A 17974-nucleotide genomic window follows, 5' to 3' on the forward strand; every position below is an offset into this window, starting at 1 on the left:
TGAAGCCCATTAATATTTCTGCAGGGAAATGTGTACAAAATGAGTTAGATGGAGACTATTAACAGCCTCACATCAAATCAAGATTTACTGCTCAAAAATAAGTTTGCTTTAGCTATGGATAAAAACCCTCAAATTCCCAAAACCTAAAACCTTTCCATTTCTAGGGCTTTTAGATTTCTGAACTGCAAATGAGGAATAGTAGACCTATATTTATCTCAAATTGTGACATAATAGGGGTAAAATGGACAAACCACCTAATGCTGGCATATAGTAAGCATACTGTAACACTGGGTATTGTTGGTGTAATTGGGGGTATTGTGAAATTGCTGTTTGTGTAGGTAAAAACTGATAAAATAGCATCATAAGAATTCTTCTGAGTTGCTAGTCTTTGTGTTTCTTTTTTTTAAAGTAGGGCAAGTTTGGATTCCTTTTCCTTTTCCCCTCTTCCTTTTTCTCTTCTATCTTTTCTTCCTTCCCCCAACTTAGCCAGTCTCTTCCCTTTATCCTCTCCCTGCCTCCTACAAGACTTTCACCCCAAAATCCTTGAACATCAAAGTAACATGAGTGACCATCGTTAACCTGGTTTGGCTTCTCAATCAGCTATTGAAGTTTAGTCTACTTGCATATTTGCAGAAGGTCTTTGCTTATAAAAAGATAAAAACCAAAACCAAAACTGTCAAACAGGCCGCCATAAGCATCTTAGTCGTCTTGGATTTCTGTGCCCTTCTTGCTCAGCAAGACCTCAGTGTTCTAACCACAATGGTTCCGATGACCAGGAATTCCAGGGCTGGCAAGCTGGACTGAGTCACGGGGATTAGAGTTGTATCAGCACAGAGTGGAGTCAAAACACATGGCAACTGGCATGAAAAGCCCAAAGAAAGAAGGGAAACAAACAAAAAACCCTCAGAAATGCAAAGCGCTAGTTCACCAGCCACCTCAGGTATTTACCTAAATGGCCCTCTATATTTTTGCATAATCCCTCCTGACTTTATGCTTCTCTGCCTCCATATTTCCTTAATTTACCTCTCTTTATGCAGCCTCAACTGCTGCCTCTTAAATAATATGAACTCTCTACTGAAGGAGGAAACCCAACACACTTATGAACTACATTTCATTGGCAAGTTCATCTCCAAAATGATTATTTGTTTAGAAGAGTACTGAAGATAGCATGGAGAATAGGTTTGTCATAGAGAAGATGAAACCAGGCTGCTCCTTGGAGGCAAGGATTCTGAGGCTTTGTCTGACATACTTTGGACATGTTGCAAGAAGGGACCAGTCCTTGGAGAGGGGCATCATGCTTGGGAGAGCAGAGGGACAGCGCAAGAGAGGAAGACCCTCTGTGAGGTGGGTTTATTCAGTGACTGAGGTATTGGGGTAGGTGTGTCAGAGATAATAAGTTTGGTATAGGATAGAGCAAGGTTCAGAGCTATAGTACATAGGGTTGCTATGAGTTGCAGGTGACTTGATGGCACACAACAACAACAACAACAACAACAACAGCAACAAAGAAGCTCTATTATCCCAGAACCTGATGTGCTCATGTGAAAGCTATATTTGGACCAGGAGACAGTTGTCAGACCGACCAGGGAAACAATGCAACTGCATGCTTCAAAATCAGAAAAGGAGTGTGTCAGGGATGTTTCCTGTCTCCATACCTTTTCAACATGTATGCAGACAAGGTCATTCAAGAGGCTGGACTTTATGAGGAGGAATATGGCATTAGGATTGGAGGAAGAATCAACAACAACCTGTATTATGCAGATGACACAGTCTTACTTGCTGAAATTGAGGAGGGCCTAAAGCATCTGCTGCAGAGGGCCAAGGATTGTAATTTAAAATATAGATTGAAGTTCAACATCAAGAAAGCAAACATTCTCACCACCTGGCCAATTGGCAGCATTGTGTTGGATGGAAATGAGATTAAGTTTGTTAAGAATTTCAGCTTCCCTGGTTCCACAATCAGCACTCTTGGTACCAGCAATCAAGAAATCAAAAGACAAATTGCATTAGGAAAATCTGCTGTCAGGGACCTCTTCAGAGTGCTGAAGAGCAAGGATATCAGTCTAGAAACTAGGGTGCACCTAATCTAGGCCATTGTCTTCACAATTACTTGCTATGCATTAGAGAACTTGACAATGACAAAGGATGACAGAAGAAGAATAGATGCCTTTCAGTTGTGGTACTGGAGAAGAGTTTTTAATATACCATGGACTGCCAAAAATCCTAACTTGTCTGTCCTGGAGAGGGGGAAACCAAGCTGTTCCTGGAAGGCAAGCGTTTGGAAAGTCCATCTCACATACTTTGAACATGTAGCCAAGAGGGACCAGTGTTTGGAGAAGGATACCATGCTTAGAAGGGTCAAGGAATAGTGCAGGAGAGGAAGGCCCTGTATAAGATGGACACAAAGCTGGGTTAATGAGGTGTGTCAGAGACAGTGAAATTGACTCAGGTTAGAGAAGGGTTCAGAGCTATTGTCTGTAGGGTCACTATGAGTCATAGGTAACTTGACAATGCGTAACAGCAATTATCTCTTTAAAGGGACTTTGTTATCTGAAACCTATTTTTAGTTTGCCAATATGTTTAACAACTGTTGAATATTATAGTAAAAATTAATTTTATATGCTAGCCTCCAATATGGATTGAGGCTCAATGTCAAGAAGACAAAGATTCTCACCACTGGACCAATTGGCAGCATCCGGATGGTTGGTGAAGAGATTGAGATTGTTCACAGCTTTAGTTTGCTTGGCTCCACAGTCAACACCCTTGGCACCAGTAGCCAGGAAATCAAATGACCTATTGTGGTGGGAAAGTCTGTTCTTAGGGACCTTTCCAAAAGTCTAAAGAGCAATGGTGTCTCCCTAGAGACTAAGGTGCGCCTGATACAGGCCATGGTCTTTGCAATTACTTGTTATGCATCAGAGAGTTGGACAATGACTAAGGAGGATAGAAGAACTGATGCCTTTGAGCTGTGGTACTGGAGAAGAGTATTGAGGGTACTATGGACTGCTAGGAAAACAGATTCATCCTGGAAAGGGTGAAACCGGGCAGCTCCCTGGAAGCAAGGATTCTGAGGCTTCATCTAACATACTGTGGACATGTTGTAAGGAGGAATCGGTCCTTGGAGAGGGACATCATGCTTAGGAGGGTGGAGGGACAGCACAGAAGGGGAAGGCCCTCTATGAGGTGGATTGATTCAGTGACTGGGGTACTCGGGATGGGTGTGTCGGAGATAGTGCGATTGGCACAGGACAGAGCAGAGTTTACGGCTGTTGTACATAGGGTTGCTATGAGTCACATGTGACTTGATGGCCCATAACAACAACAACAACAAGCTCATCAAACATTTTCATGGAGAATGCTCTGATGAGGATTAAAGCTCTTATTTAACCACATAATTAGTGTTGAGATGAAAGATATTGAAAAATGAAATAAATATCATCATTTGATTGTTCTTTCCTTCTGGGATGTGTATTTGGTTTGTAGCCACAGTTGTTAAATTGGGTCCCATAATTAACTTGTGTTAGTCAGTGTTTCAGGAAAAATAGAAGAATGATTCTAGTTATAAAGTTTTGGGAAATTGGCTTTGAACAAAATCAAGAAGTTTAAGTACTGTAGGACCCCCTTATAGCTTTTAATAAACTGCATTGTATTATTGATCTCTGGGAAGAGACTAAATTTGTAGGAACTCCTAAGAACATTTAAACACGAACCCTTCTCTTTTGCTGGAAAACTTAATATCTCATGGATTATTAGTGTTATTATCAGGAAAGTTTTTGGACTATTGGCTCTGGCTTCTTGACAGGCCAGTGGTGGGCCTATAGTTTTAAGGAAAGCATTCAGTTACAAAGCTTTTTTTAAAAAGTGATTGTCATTTGACCTTTTTCCTCTTCACGGCTTTAGAGCATCACTGCTCTTCACAGAGCTCAAGTAGGTGCCTGATTGCAGGATGACCAAACCAAAGCTTGTCCAGAACTAAGATCTAGATTGTTGTTGTGTACCGTCCAACTCATAGCTGACCTTCCAGTGAGTTTTCAGAGACAGTAAACCATACAGGAGAAGATTGCTCATCTTTCTTCCATGGGGTTGCTGGTGGATTTGAACTGTGTTTCTTTGGATTGGCAGCACAGTTCCTTTTCACTAAGCCATTAGAGCTACTAGGTAGTTGTTATTACATATATCAAATTAGAATCCACCATTCAGCTGATCCTCCAGCAAATTTTTACCAACTGTAAATCACATGGGAGAAGAGTGCTTTCTCTAGTGGAACAGCTGGTGGATTCAAACCATATTCCTTTGAGTTGGCAGCACAACTCCTTACCACTCAAGTCACCAGGGGCCCCCAAGAAGTAGGTAGAAGCTCAGTCATTTAACAGACACACAAAATCATCCTTCAGAGTACTGCTATGATTGAACTGTATTTCCTAAAACTTGGTGTTGTAAATCTTAACCCCTATACCTGTGGTCAGACCACAGGGTCTGTGGGACCTTGAATTTGGACATTTAGCCTCTTAAATGGTGAGAAAATAAATTCTATTTGTTAAAGCTGCCCACTTACGTCATTTTTAGTCTAGTACTATCTAACTTTTGAAACTCTGTTTCATATACTTTGGGCATGTTGCCAGGAAGGACCAGTCCTTTGAGAAAGACATTATGATTTGAAGGGTAGAGGGTCAGTGCAGGAGAGGAAGACCCTAGATGAAATGGATTAACATGGTGACAGTGGCAATGGTGGCAGATGTGTTAGGGGAAATGTGCTTAGGACAGGGTAAAGTTCAGAGCTATTGGTCTAAGGTTCCTGTGAGTCACAGTTAAGTTGATAGCACATAACAACAAGAACTAGCTAACTAAGAATTTGTAACTAGAGGAGTGGCATGCCTCTGTAACAAATACCTAAAATGTGGAAGCAGTTTTAGAATTGGATAATGAGCAGAGGATGGAATACTTATGAACATCAAAGGCATTTCTGGCAAGGACCCATAAGTAAGTGAGGAAAGCTACAGAGAAAGTTTTCATCATTATAGAGAAGACACGGTATCAATTAATAGAATGCTATTAGAAACGTGCATCTTAGAGGAGCTCTGGTGGCCTAGTGGCAAGGAGCTGCAACTACAATCCCAAAGGCTCACGGTTCTAATCCACCAGATGCTCTGCCAGGAAAGGGGGGACAATCTCCTGTACCAATCAGATCTGATTTGACGGTACACTCACACAAAAATAAAAAAAATTAAAAAAAAAAGAAATGTGCATCTTATGTGGTTTTAAAAGGAAGTAATGGACATGTAATTACATAACAAACCAAGATGATGCTGTTTATGCAGTGGCAAAGAAGTTGTTTGAAGTATTCAAATGTTTGCAGGAAGGTTGAATTTATAAGTGATGACCTTGGATATTTGGCTGAGAAGATTTCAAGGCAAAATCTTAAAGGATGTGAAAAGAGCAAGGGCAGCGGAGCTGTACATATCTGAACTCACTAACTTCACAAAGGTGAACTGTCCCTGTCAACAACACCAACAACACAAAACCAATTCTCATTAGGTCAGACATATCCCCCATGCTCTTATACCTCTTCCTATGCATCCCAAAACCAATCTAACTGTTTAGTGGGTACAAAATCTGATATAATAGCTTATAGACCATACAGAACCATGTTAGGAAAGTCAAAAAGGTTAGAATTCAGATTAGTAGAAGCAGAAAATAATCACTCAGTCAGGACAGGTTTTGAAATGTGCTCTTAGGCCGCTGAGCCTTGAGTAACATGGCTTTAGGCCAGTGTTACAAAGCTCTCTGTCCTGCAAGTTGTGGCTCTCTGTGCCACTCTCAGTGGTCCAACTTGGGCACAGTTCTGGCTCCAAGGGGTAGAAGTCCAAGGTTCTGCTCCATCTCATGTCTGGTCTCTGACTCTCTGCTGCGGCTCCTGTGACTGCTGCTCCCATAGGCCCTGGTCTGACTGGTGTAAGAGTCTCTGGCCCCAAAGGACATAGTGCATTCTCTTGCTTCTTCTTTCCCGGTGGTGAGAGTCTCAGATTCAGCTACTGGATGTGCTCCATTTAATGACAAGACTGGACAGGCCCCTCGTGGACAGGCTAACACTTCTGTTTGCACACTCCTGTCCATCCACACGGCACAGTCACTTGGTGGCTAGGGAAGCGAATTTGAACAATAAACCTTTAACACTACAAAATGCGTGTGTGGTTTATCCTTGTTGCTTAAAGTGTGAGAGAAAAGAGATGGACTAGAAACTGAACTGTGCAAAATGAAAACAAGTTCTTCTAGTCTCATTTGGGAATGAGTTTTATTAAAAAGGTGGTGCCAGTGTAAACTTTATCTTTATGTTGATCTCTTTTGAGGAAACAACCAAGCAAGATGCCCAGAAGGGAGAGGAGGTCTCCCAGGAATCAAGAGAAAGAAGATGAAAAGAGATAAGACCTTTCCCAGAGTAAATACACAGACCAGAATGAATACACAGAAAGACTTCCTGCAGAGCCTTGTGTCCTGTGTTCAGACTTCTAGACTCCTGAATTGAAAAAATAAATTTTTGTTTGTTAAAGCCACTCATTTGTGGTATTTCTGTTCGAGAAACACTAGATAACTAAGATTGTAGGAGCTGTCAAAGAGCGAGCTGTGTAGAAACTTCTGCCTCCTCATGCTCTGTTGGCATAGTTTGTAGGGAGTTGCACTAACCCAGAAGTTGTGCCTCTCTGGTGGTTCAAATCCATCCATCGGCAGCGTTATAGGAGAAAGATGGGCAGTCTCCTTCTGTACTGTTTATGTTGTTGTTGTTGTTGTTGTTGTTATGTGCCGTCGAGTCGCCTGCGACTCATAGCGACCCTATGTACAACAGCCCTAAACTCCGCTCTGTCCTGTGCCAATCGCACTGTCTCTGACACTCCCATCCCAATTATCCCAGTCACTGAATCAATCCACCTCATAGAGGGCCTTCCTCTCCTGCGCCGTCCCTTTACCCTCCCAAGCATGTTGTCCCTCTCCAAGGACCGGTCTCTCCTCACTACATGTCTGAAGTAAGTTAGACGGAGCCTCAGAATCCTTGCCTCCAAGGAGCCACCCGGTTTAACCCTCTCCAGGACAAATCTATTTGTTTTCCTAGCAGTCAATGGTATTCTCAGTACTCTTCTCCAGCACCACAGCTCAAAGGCATCAGTTCTCCTTCTATCCTCCTTAGTCATTGTCCAACTCTCTGATGCATAACAGGTGATTGCGAAGGCTATGGCCTGTATCAGACACACCTTAGTCTCCAAAGAGATACCATTGCTCTTCAGCACTTTGGAGAGGTCCCTAACAGCAGACTTTCCCATGGCAATGCGCCTTTTAATTTCCTGGCTGCTGGTGCCAAGACTGTTGACTATGGAGCCAAGCAGACTAAAGCTGTGTACAATCTCAATCTCTTCACCATCCATCCTGATGTTTCCAATTGGCCCAGTGGTGAGAATCTTTGTCTTCTTGACATTGAGCCTCAATCCATATTGCAGGCTGCAGTCCTTGACACTCTGCAGCAGGTACTTCAGGTCCTCCTCCGTTTCAGCAAGCAGGGTTGTATCATCCGCATAACGCAGATTGTTGATAAATCGTCCACCAATCCTGACCCCACATTTCTCCTCATAGAGCCCAGCCTCCGGGATAAATCTGTACTGTTTATAGTCCCTGAAAATCCACTGGAGTGACAGCTATGAGTCCCTTCCAACTCAACAGTAATGAGCTTGATGTGAGTTTTATACTTTAGATAGATGGGTCAGGCTATGAGGGACACAGAGGAATTCTGGCAGTATGCCTATTTAAAGGCCTGGAGGCCAAAACATCTCATTTTGATCTTAATATCTTCATTAATTAGATGAGGTACACCCATCTCATAAAGTGATCTGCTCACTTAAGACCAACTGATTTAAATATTAATTACTTGCAAATATTTGATAGTGACATCTAGATCAGTGTTGAACCATCCAGGCTCTATAACCTAGTTTTGTTACTATGCAAATTTACTTTCACAGGAGATGAATTAATTATCTGCTCCTGAATGATAGAGTGATAACCAAGTTCCAAGATTAACTTTGGGACTTACTAGTTGGTTTCTGGGCTATCATGTTCCATGATACAGTAACTGCTATTATGGTTCTTTCTCATGAATTTTCATTATACCCTTATTATCTGATGCCTTTGTGTAGTAACTTCCATGAGAACGTAAGGTAACTTTACAAGTCTTCCCCTTGCAACGAAACAATTTTAACTAGCACCTCCAGTTTCTTCTGAAGACTTTTTTATTTTAAAAATAACTTTTTGTTTCCTTTTTACAAAAATTATAGAAAATTTTTTAAAATTCTAAGTGCAAAAAAAGGCAATACAAATTATCTATTTCCCATCAGAAATAGCCACACCCAATCGCTAAGTATCAAGCATAATAAGGCTCCATCACGTTCTGAGGTTGTCTTTACCTGATTGCCCCTCCTGCCCCCTTGGGGCATTACATGGATTGCTTTTCTTATTACTGGTTTCCTTAGGATGAAGTATGACTCGTTGTTGTTTACCATTGAGTTGGAACCTCTGCATAGCTGACACTCTAGCGGGTTTTCAGAGGCAGTTAATAACATGGGAGGAGATTGCCCATTCTTCTCCCAGTGGAGCTACTGGTGTTCGAACCACATGCCTCCAGGCTTAGAGCGCAGTTTCATGCCGCTAGGCTGCCAGAGCTCCGTGACTCATAGTGACCCTATAAATAACAGGTAAGAACTTCCATGTAATCTGTGCCACTTGTACAATCAGCTGGCATTCCCTGTATTCCAGGGGCTTTTTTTCATTTCCCCCCACCCCCAGTGCCTTCAGTGCAGTTTAGATTTTTTTTCTTCAGTACTGCATGTTGTGTGTTACTTACTGAAATGTTTCGGTATCCAGTTCTTTTTGGTCAAGTGACTATATATCCCTTCCATCTTCATCTCTTTCTCCCCTTGCACGTACTGTCGAATCAGATCTGAGTGGCACAGGAAGAGATTGTCCCTCCTACTCCAGCAGAGCATCAGGTGGATTTGAACCTTGTGCCTTTGGGATTGCAGTACAGCTTCTTGCAACTATGCCACCAGAGCTCCCTTCATCTTCATGTGTTTTTTTTTTATGCTTCTTGCATCATTCAATATTTTGCCCATAAAATCATGCAGTGTTGCCACTTGAAGCTTGAATTTACTCTTCAATTCTTTCAGTCTGAGAAATGTTGAGGGTGTTCTTCCCTTTTAACTTTTTACCTCCATGTTTTTGTACATTTGGTTAAAATACTTTGCTTTATCTTTTTTAGTTACTCTTTGAAATCTTTCAGCATGTATCTAGATTCTTTCTACACAAAAATGGGAACACACTGTTTCGTATTTTTTTTCTGCTTACTCATGTACTGTAACATCATTCCCTTTTTTATGGCAACATAAATAAAATTTATATTATTGATGATTATGTCATACTACATTGTAATTCCAGAGTTTATTTAACTAATTCTCAGTGTTGGATTATTAAGTTGCTCATTTTTGCTACTATAAACAATTCTTTGATAAATAGTCTTGTAAGTAATACTTGATTATTTCTCAGAATAAAATTGTAGAATTGAAATTGTTGGGCCAAATTATTCCATAGTTTTTTATATTTATGAACAAATTGCCTTCAAAAAGTTTGTGCTACTTTGCATGTCAACACAGCAGCCTCTAACACCATAGCTTTCTCTGTAGAACCTTCTGGACTTTCTCGTGGTTACTGCAGTGAAATGACAGTGCTGGCACTGGCTGCTTTCTCTCAGAATAAATACTACAGCAATTATCTCTTTTCTTTTTCTGCTCCCAGAATTAAAGCCTCTATTGAACTGCCTGCTGAGCCGACAAGGAGAAAAGTGGACCCAGTTTTATTTGCCGCCCGCCCCCCCTACCCCGCCAACAGAGGAAACTAAACACACAAGCCTTGGATTTACTTCCATTGCTAAAGAAAGCCCCATGACGCTAAGGGGGTCCATTAATGGCAAGTAGACTAAGAGCATCAACCCGAAGAACATCTGCAGCTTGTTCACAAGTCATGTTATCTCTTCTTGCTAGACTGTGTTTAAAGCCAAGACCTCTCAGATTTCAATGACATCTCTGATATACTTACTAGAATCCAACAGCTGTGGCCTCATCAGCAACCAAAAAGACAACCGTACCACATTCTATATGAGGCACCAGTAACTAAAGTCTAAGTACTAGATTGTAGTGTGGAACACTTCGTCTTCCCTGGTGAGGGGAATATTACTGGAGGATCTGTTTACAGCCTACAACACTCTTTCTTTTGCCCTTGGTGGTCAAAAGTACATTTGGGGGATTTTGGTGTTGGTCAGCAGTTCTATGCTACATCAAGCAAAGGTAGGTTGAAGCATCAACATGAATCAGTTTTAATAAAAATGCCTAGAACATTAAAGTTTGAGGCTTTTGTGAGTTACCTATTTTCAATTATTGTATTTTCCCTTATCATTTAATCTGTAATGTTGACAATGCATTGTATTTATTCATTCATTAAGTCACTTACTCACTTATTCATTTTTTGAAAAGATACTTACTGAACAGCTGCTAATTTTCTTCTAATCAGTTCTAACAAGTTCCTCCCCTGAGGACTGCTATTCACAGAGACGCCACACAAGTCACAGCAGAACTGTGCTCCATGCGACTCTCAGCCGCTGATTCTGCAGAGGCTGATTGCCACTACTTTACTCCAGCCTTTCAGTTGGCAGGAAAAATGTATGTTAACCATTCAACAGTCCAGAGACTTCATTATGTTCTAGACTCTTTATATGTGTTATTAAAATATTTTAAGATTCAAGGGAAAGACAGAATTTTTTTTTCTAAGACAAGGTAAAAAGAGGTGTGATCATTTGCTTCTGAAAAAGAAGCCAGTGAAAAGTCTAAGAACTACAAAGGAAAGGCTTGAACCATCCTCTCGTGGATAACAGAACTGTTACAGTTTTACCTAGTATTTCTAAGAGGTTAGTGTATGAGAGCAGATGGCAGCTGGCAGCTTCTCTGCTGTCCTGTGATTTCTCTAGCTTATCTGGTAGACTTCCCATTTATGTATAGCTTTCTATCAAGCTGGGTATGTCCTCTTTCCCGCTATCCGCCCTGAACACCAATAATATAACACTATGGTTTCTGAAGATTTGGGGTGATTTCAGGGTAATCGCACTTAATAAAAAATTTCAAAGAACTTATTAGTTATTCCTCATTTATGCATTGTGCTCTTTATCCACGCTTCTCAATTTTCTCCCATAATGTTGGTGGCCCACTTTTTCTCTCAGCTCAACTCAATCTATTGCTATGGAGTCAGAACAGACTCAAAGGTGACCCTTCAGTGGGTTTTCAGAGGCTGTAAATGGCACAGAAGGAGATTGCCCGTCTTTCTCCTATGGGACAACTGGTAGATTGGAACTGTGTGCCTTTAAGTTGGCAGCACGAGCCTTTACCTACTAGGCCACAGAGCTGCTTAGATCTTTTTGTTACATCTTTACCTACATTTCTGGATACGGTTGTCACTGAGTTTATTCTGGTTCATAGATTCCTTGTGGGTTAGTAGACTCACATCAAGGGTTGATTTCTTTTGCAAGTAAATTTCCAGACCTTCTTCCTTTTTCCAAGATTTTCTAGTACTAGCCATAGTCCAAAGAAATTGAATCCAGGAAACAAAAAGATTTTTCAAACCCATGGTAGAATTTTCCTCAACAACGTATCATCTAGATGTATGCTACTCTTTTAAACTCAAATGTAGTGCTTGGGCGTGCTCACCGGATTGTACCAAGATATCTGGAGAACAACTACCTGGCCAAGTGACATATTTATTCCTATTAAAACTTTTTTTAAAAAAATGACCTGATAGTGTGGAAATTATAAAAAAATATCACTAATATACACAAGCAAAATCCTGCTGAATATTTTCCAAAAATGACTGAAACAGTACATTGACCAGAAATATAAGCCGGGTTTAGAAAAGGCCATGGCATGAGAAATATTATTGTTAAATGTCAAATGGAGCTTTGCTGAAAGATTACCAGAGGAGTGACTATGAAAAGGCATTTGACTGTGTAAATCACAACAAATTGTGGCTCACCTTGAGAAGAATGGGAATCCTAGAACACTTGATTGTGCTCCTGTGAAACCTATACTTGGACCAGGAAGCAGTGGTCAGAACAGAGCAAGGAAATAGCATCATTCAAAATTAGGCAGGGAGCGCATCAGAGATGCCTTCTGTCTCCATAACTTTTCAATCTGTGTGCAGAATGTCTATATCCTTGGACCATGGATGAGAGAGCAGTAGATAAAGCAAATATGGCAAAATGTATTGGGCCCGGTCACCAAGGGCCCTAGGGAGCTGTAAGTCAGGAAGACACCAGAGCTCCTTCCTGTCTCAGGAGTTCCCTGTACAGAGCCAGGGATCAAAGCTTGTGAATGGTAGCACTGTGATTTGTCAAAAGGAACACGGAGGCCCAATAGAATGCATGTTAGGAAGTGTTGCGTTGGGCAAGCTGCTCCGTGAGAGAAAGATGAACCATCTTTTCCCGTGTGATTTAGACCCTGAAAACCTACTGGCGGTGAGTTGATTCTGACTCACTAGCAATGACTACTAGTAGTAGATCCATGGCCTAGTTCATTGTATGTTACATTTCTAACCAAAAAACTGTGTCTCTAGCAGTTTAAACACATCAGCTGCTCTTCCTGTTGAAATTTACAGCCTCTGAGTCGCTGAGAGTTGGAACCCACTTGACGGCAGTGACTTTGACTTTTTGATGTCCATCTGCTCGGAAACTGCACACCCACTTGGTAAGTTACAAATTCATCTAGGAGTAGTCTAATTTTGGATGTATTTTTTCTGTCTTGATCCTGTTTGAGATTTATCCAAACTTTAAAAAAAATATTTAAATATTAAGTTGTGAAAGTGTTACGTGAGTGGATAGTCGTTGGGGAAAAATGCGTATTCTTTTTCCTGTGGATGTTTCATGCTGAGTCCAGTTCCAGGTCTGCTCTTTTTCTGGTGCCCTTGGACACAAACACTTGCTCCTTCTGGCTCCTCAAAGCAGCTCAATTACATGTAGCTAAAAGATCTGACAGGAAAGACGGGGCCCAATCACAGAATATTTGAAGTGGTTACCCGCTCAGCCTGTATAGACATATTAAAATTCTTTGAGCTGTTATAGCAGCTGTTGCAACTGAGAGTAATTCAGCAAACAGGATGGTTTTATGTGTAGTTTATGGGCGCGGGAGCAGTCCAGAAGCGTTAGACTTGAGTTGCTATTAGATTGCTCAGCCAGTCTCCACATGTCACAGGCTGCTGATCTGAGCGACAGTGCCCTTGAAGTAAGTTCTTACTGAGCACAGAGAACTGCCTTCCTGCCTCCCGTTTGCCAAACATTAAATGCACTTTCATGTGTGTCCTTTTGAATCAAATCACGGTTAGATTCAACAAAAACAGCATACATCTCCTTCCTGAGGGTTCTGTGGCCTTTCCGTGGACTTGAAGCCACACCCTCAGGCAAGTCCTCTCAGCCCTCAGCAGCTCCTGGGCCTTCTCTCCAAGGTGGCTGTGAGCCTGAGGCCAGGAGGGGTCCCAGGGCCTGAGAAGGCCCCAGTGGCAGTGAGAAGAATTCCAATGGCTTTCCTTTACAAGACTCACGAAGTCTGCTGCTTCTCAGTCTTCTTATCACTGTTTCAAATTTTTTATTTTTTTCCCCAACATCAGAGATTGTTTTTAGAGCAAATCAGAGCTGCCAGCACCCCCGTGGCTAGTGACCAGAGTGCTGTCCTCTTGAGGGAAGTTGCACTTCCTGCCCCTCAGGGTCACAGTCCTGCATCTGATGATGGAGCCGGTTGGAGCCACTTCTCCAGTGGAATCTGGACCTGTGTTTATGTCACCTGCTGAAATTTAGAGTGTAGCCGGTGGGGCAGAACATCACTGCCATCATCAGTCCCCACAACACCATAGATACCTGCCTTTCAGCGAAGGGACATGACATGCAGCTGTCCTGTTGTGAAGGCGGGGGACACATAGTGAGCCAGCACAGAGCTCAGTGGTGCTTCTGTATTTTAGCAGTGGCCTAATGCCAAGGAGTTGCACTGCCAACTCAGAGGCAGGTGGTTTGACTCCACCAGATAGATGCTCTGTGGAAGGAAGGTGGGCAGACTCCTTCCATGCAATGTATAGTCACTGCGAACCCACTGGAGGGTCAGCTATGAGTCGGTTCTAACTTGAGGGTACACGACAACAGCAGCTCCTGCTGAGGGCCTGGGTGGTCAAGGGTAGACTCTCCCCTTCTGTGCCAGGTACCCCAGCTGCTGCCTTTCTGCCAGTAGAGACTTGAATGCTGCTGTGGTGCTGAGCAGGGTTCAGGGTTCAGGGTGCAGGGTTCAGGGTGCAGCAGAGCTTCCGGACCAACAAGCGCAAGGATAGATGGCCTGATGATCTGCTCACTAAAATCAACCAATGCAAACTCTGAATCCCAGTGGTCGGGTCAGCAGCTGGTCACAGTGCTGCCTCAACGCTGGATGCTTCATTCCATTATGCACAGAGTTGTCCTGAGTCAGGCTCCACTCGGCTGGAGCTAACACCACCACCACTAACACCACCACCACCACCACTATCTGCTGGTTGAGTACAGAAGATCATAATGTTCAGTGTACTGTTTTGGGTTACCGAAAATGGATTTTTTAAAAAAAGGTTTGTTGTTATGTGCTGTTAAGGTGTAACTGGCCCATAGCTGACTGACTCATAAGCAGGTTTTCAGAGGTGCTAGTCCTTAAAGAAGGACGTGATGCTGGGAAAGGTGGAGGGTCAGTGAAGGAGGGGAAGACCCTCAACCAGGTGGATCAACACGGTGATTGCTGCAGTGGGCGTGAAGATAGCGCAGGACAGAACAGGTTTCAGATCTTTTATTCATAGAGTCTCTATTGATGACACTTGACAACAGCGAATCACACAGGACTTGATGGCCCATCTTTCTCCCATAAAGCAGCTGGTGGATTCGAACTGCATACCTCTGTGTTGGCATTTTCGTTATTTTTAATATCAGTAATACCAGGAACCTTGTCTGTCCAGTTAGTCTGTTATACGATTTGTTGTTGATTGCATTCAAGTTGAGCATAACTCATTGGAACCCTGTGAACAAAAGGCCTGAAGCCCCTTGAAAACTATTGACAGTTATCAAAGTTCATAAAGTTTCTGGAGGCATGTTGTTTAGGAAGTGGATGCCACTCCTGCTTCCAAATCTGTCATAGTATGTTATTGTTTTTATGTGCCATTAAGTTGCCTGTAATGTATAGCGACCCTATGTACAGAAAGAATAATATCTGCCTGCATAGTCATTGAAATGTATATAGCATTTTAAATGAAAATCAGGAATGTTTTCGCCCACTCCAAAGAGAACTAAACTTCCTGTTTAATCCAGGTTTCAGGATTACAAAGCCCATTGCGGTTTAGACTACATGTGTTAATTATTGACAAAAATGATCAAATTGTATCCAGTCTCAAATTTTGGGGTCTTGCAGCCTGTCTAATAATTCATTTGCACTGGACGTTGTATGCAATAGAAATCAGTGCATGTTTGGAGTGCCCAAGGGCAGGACAGTGGGGCTGAGATTAAGACAGCTCAACCATAGGCTTCAAACCACATCCACTGGCAACAGTGAACCAGTTGTTCAGTAAATTCGAGTTTACGGTATGCCCATGTATGTCCTAGTAGAACTATACTTTTCTTCTGGGGTGCCTCTGGGTGGTGTGAACCTTTAACCTAGTAGTAAGGAATTACACTGCCAAGTCAAGGTACATGGTTCAAATCCACCAGATGCTACAAGGGAGAAAGATGGGCAGTGTCCTCTGTGTCATTTACAACCGGTGAAAACCCACTGGAGGGTCACATATGGGTTGATTCTGATGCTACCAAAAAAAAAAAAAATTAACAGTTGAGTGTGTTAACAATTTGAATCACTGAAACATGTAAATAGTTTTGTTAGCAGCCAAAAATTTGGCTTTAGTTCATGAAGTCCCAGTGCATAACAGGACTGGCCATTTTGCTGGTTTGTAGAATTGGATTGCTAAGACTTTCTTCTTAGTCTGAAAGCTTTGCTGAGACCTGTGTCACATCATAATTACACATATGTCTCTATTGATGGGCATGTGGTTGGTGTATATGAGTTTCACTGACTGGGACACAGCCTTGGTCTTCCTCATGGAAGTCAGAAATTTTAACACTGAGCTTTTGATGCCTCCCATATATACCATATCCTAATAAAAATTATCCCAACTACAAAGAAGGGCGACCCAACTGAGTGTGGAAACTACAGAACAATATCATTGATTTCACATGCAAGCAAAATTCTACTGAAGATCATCCAAAAACGACTGGAACAGTACATCAGCAGAGAACTGCCAAAAGTCCAGGCTGGGTTTAGAAGGGGTCATGGTACTAGGGATATTGTTGCTGATGTTAGATGGATCTTAGCTGAAAGCAGAGAATACCAGAAGGATGTCTATCTGTGTTTCATTGATTATGCAAAGGCATTTGACTGTGTGGATCATAACAAACTGTGGCTGACTATGAGAAGAATGGGAATCCCAGAACATTTAATCGTGCTAATGCGAAACCTATACTTGGACCAAGAAGCAGTAGTCAGAACAGAGCAGGGCAACACTGCATGGTTCAAATTTGGGAAGGGTGTATGCCAGGGATGTGTCCTGTCTCCATACCTTTTCAACCTGTATGCAGAGCAGATTATCCGAGAGGCAGGGCTCTATGAGGAGAAGCATGGCGTTAGGATTGGTGGACGATCTATCAACAATCTGCGTTATGCAGATGACACAACCCTGCTTGCTGAAACTGAGGAGGATCTCATGCACTTACTGTGGAGGGTCAAGGACTGCAGCCTTCAATATGGACTGAGGCTCAATGTCCAGAAGACAAAAATTCTCACCACTGGACCAATCGGTAGCATCAGGATGGATGGTGAAGAGATTGAGATTGTTCACAGCTTCAGTTTGCTCGGCTCCACGGTCAACACTCTTGGCACCACTAGCCAGGAAATCAAAAAACGTATTGCGATGGGAAAGTTTGCTGTTAGGGACCTCTCTAAAGTACTCAAGAGCAACGGTGTCTCTCTGGAGACTAAGGTCTGCCTGATACAGGCCATGGTTTTTGCAATCACTTGTTATGCATCAGAGAGTTAGACAATGACTAGGGAGGATAGAGGAGAATTGACGCCTTTGAGCTGTGGTGCTGGAGAAGAGTACTGAATGTACCATGGACTGCCAAGAAAACAAACGGATTCATCCTAGAGAGAGTTAAACCAGGCTGCTCCTTGGAGGCAAGGATTCTGGGGCTTCTCCTGACATACTTTGGACATGTTGTAAGGAGAGACAGGTCTTTGGAGAGGGAGATCATGCTGGGCAGAGTAGAGGGACAGCGCAGGAGGGGAAGACCCTCTACGAGGTGGATTGATTCAGTGACTGGGGTAATCGGGATGGATGTGTCAGAGGCAGTGAGATTGGCACGAGATAGAGCAGGGTTTAGGGCTGTTGTACATATGGTCGCTATGAGTCGCAAGCGACTCGACAGCACATAACAACAACAACAACAACAACTGCCATGCATTTCTAGGCTTACATACGGAGATTGGTTATACGAAAGCAAGAAGCCTCACATTAACCTTGTAATCATTTGTATGGGTGTATGTGAGAAAAATTAATCAGATTTTGATAGCAAGCTAGACAAGACTTTGACCTTGAACCTCTGCAGCATGGTGCCCCCCCAGAGGCTTTGACCGTGACTGACAGCCTGGCCTGAGCACTTGTCCTGAGCCATTATTGGAGGAGGGGAAGACCCTCTATGAGATAGATTGATTCAGTGACTGGGGTAATCGGGATGGGTGGGTCAGAGGCAGTGCGGTTGATGCAGGATAGAGCAGGGTTTAGGGCTGTTGTGCATAGGGTC

This window comes from Elephantulus edwardii, unplaced genomic scaffold, assembly GCF_000299155.1.
Source record: "Elephantulus edwardii isolate Elephantulus edwardi_28Jun2011 unplaced genomic scaffold, EleEdw1.0 scaffold00004, whole genome shotgun sequence".
Classification (NCBI taxonomy): Eukaryota; Metazoa; Chordata; class Mammalia; order Macroscelidea; family Macroscelididae; genus Elephantulus; species Elephantulus edwardii.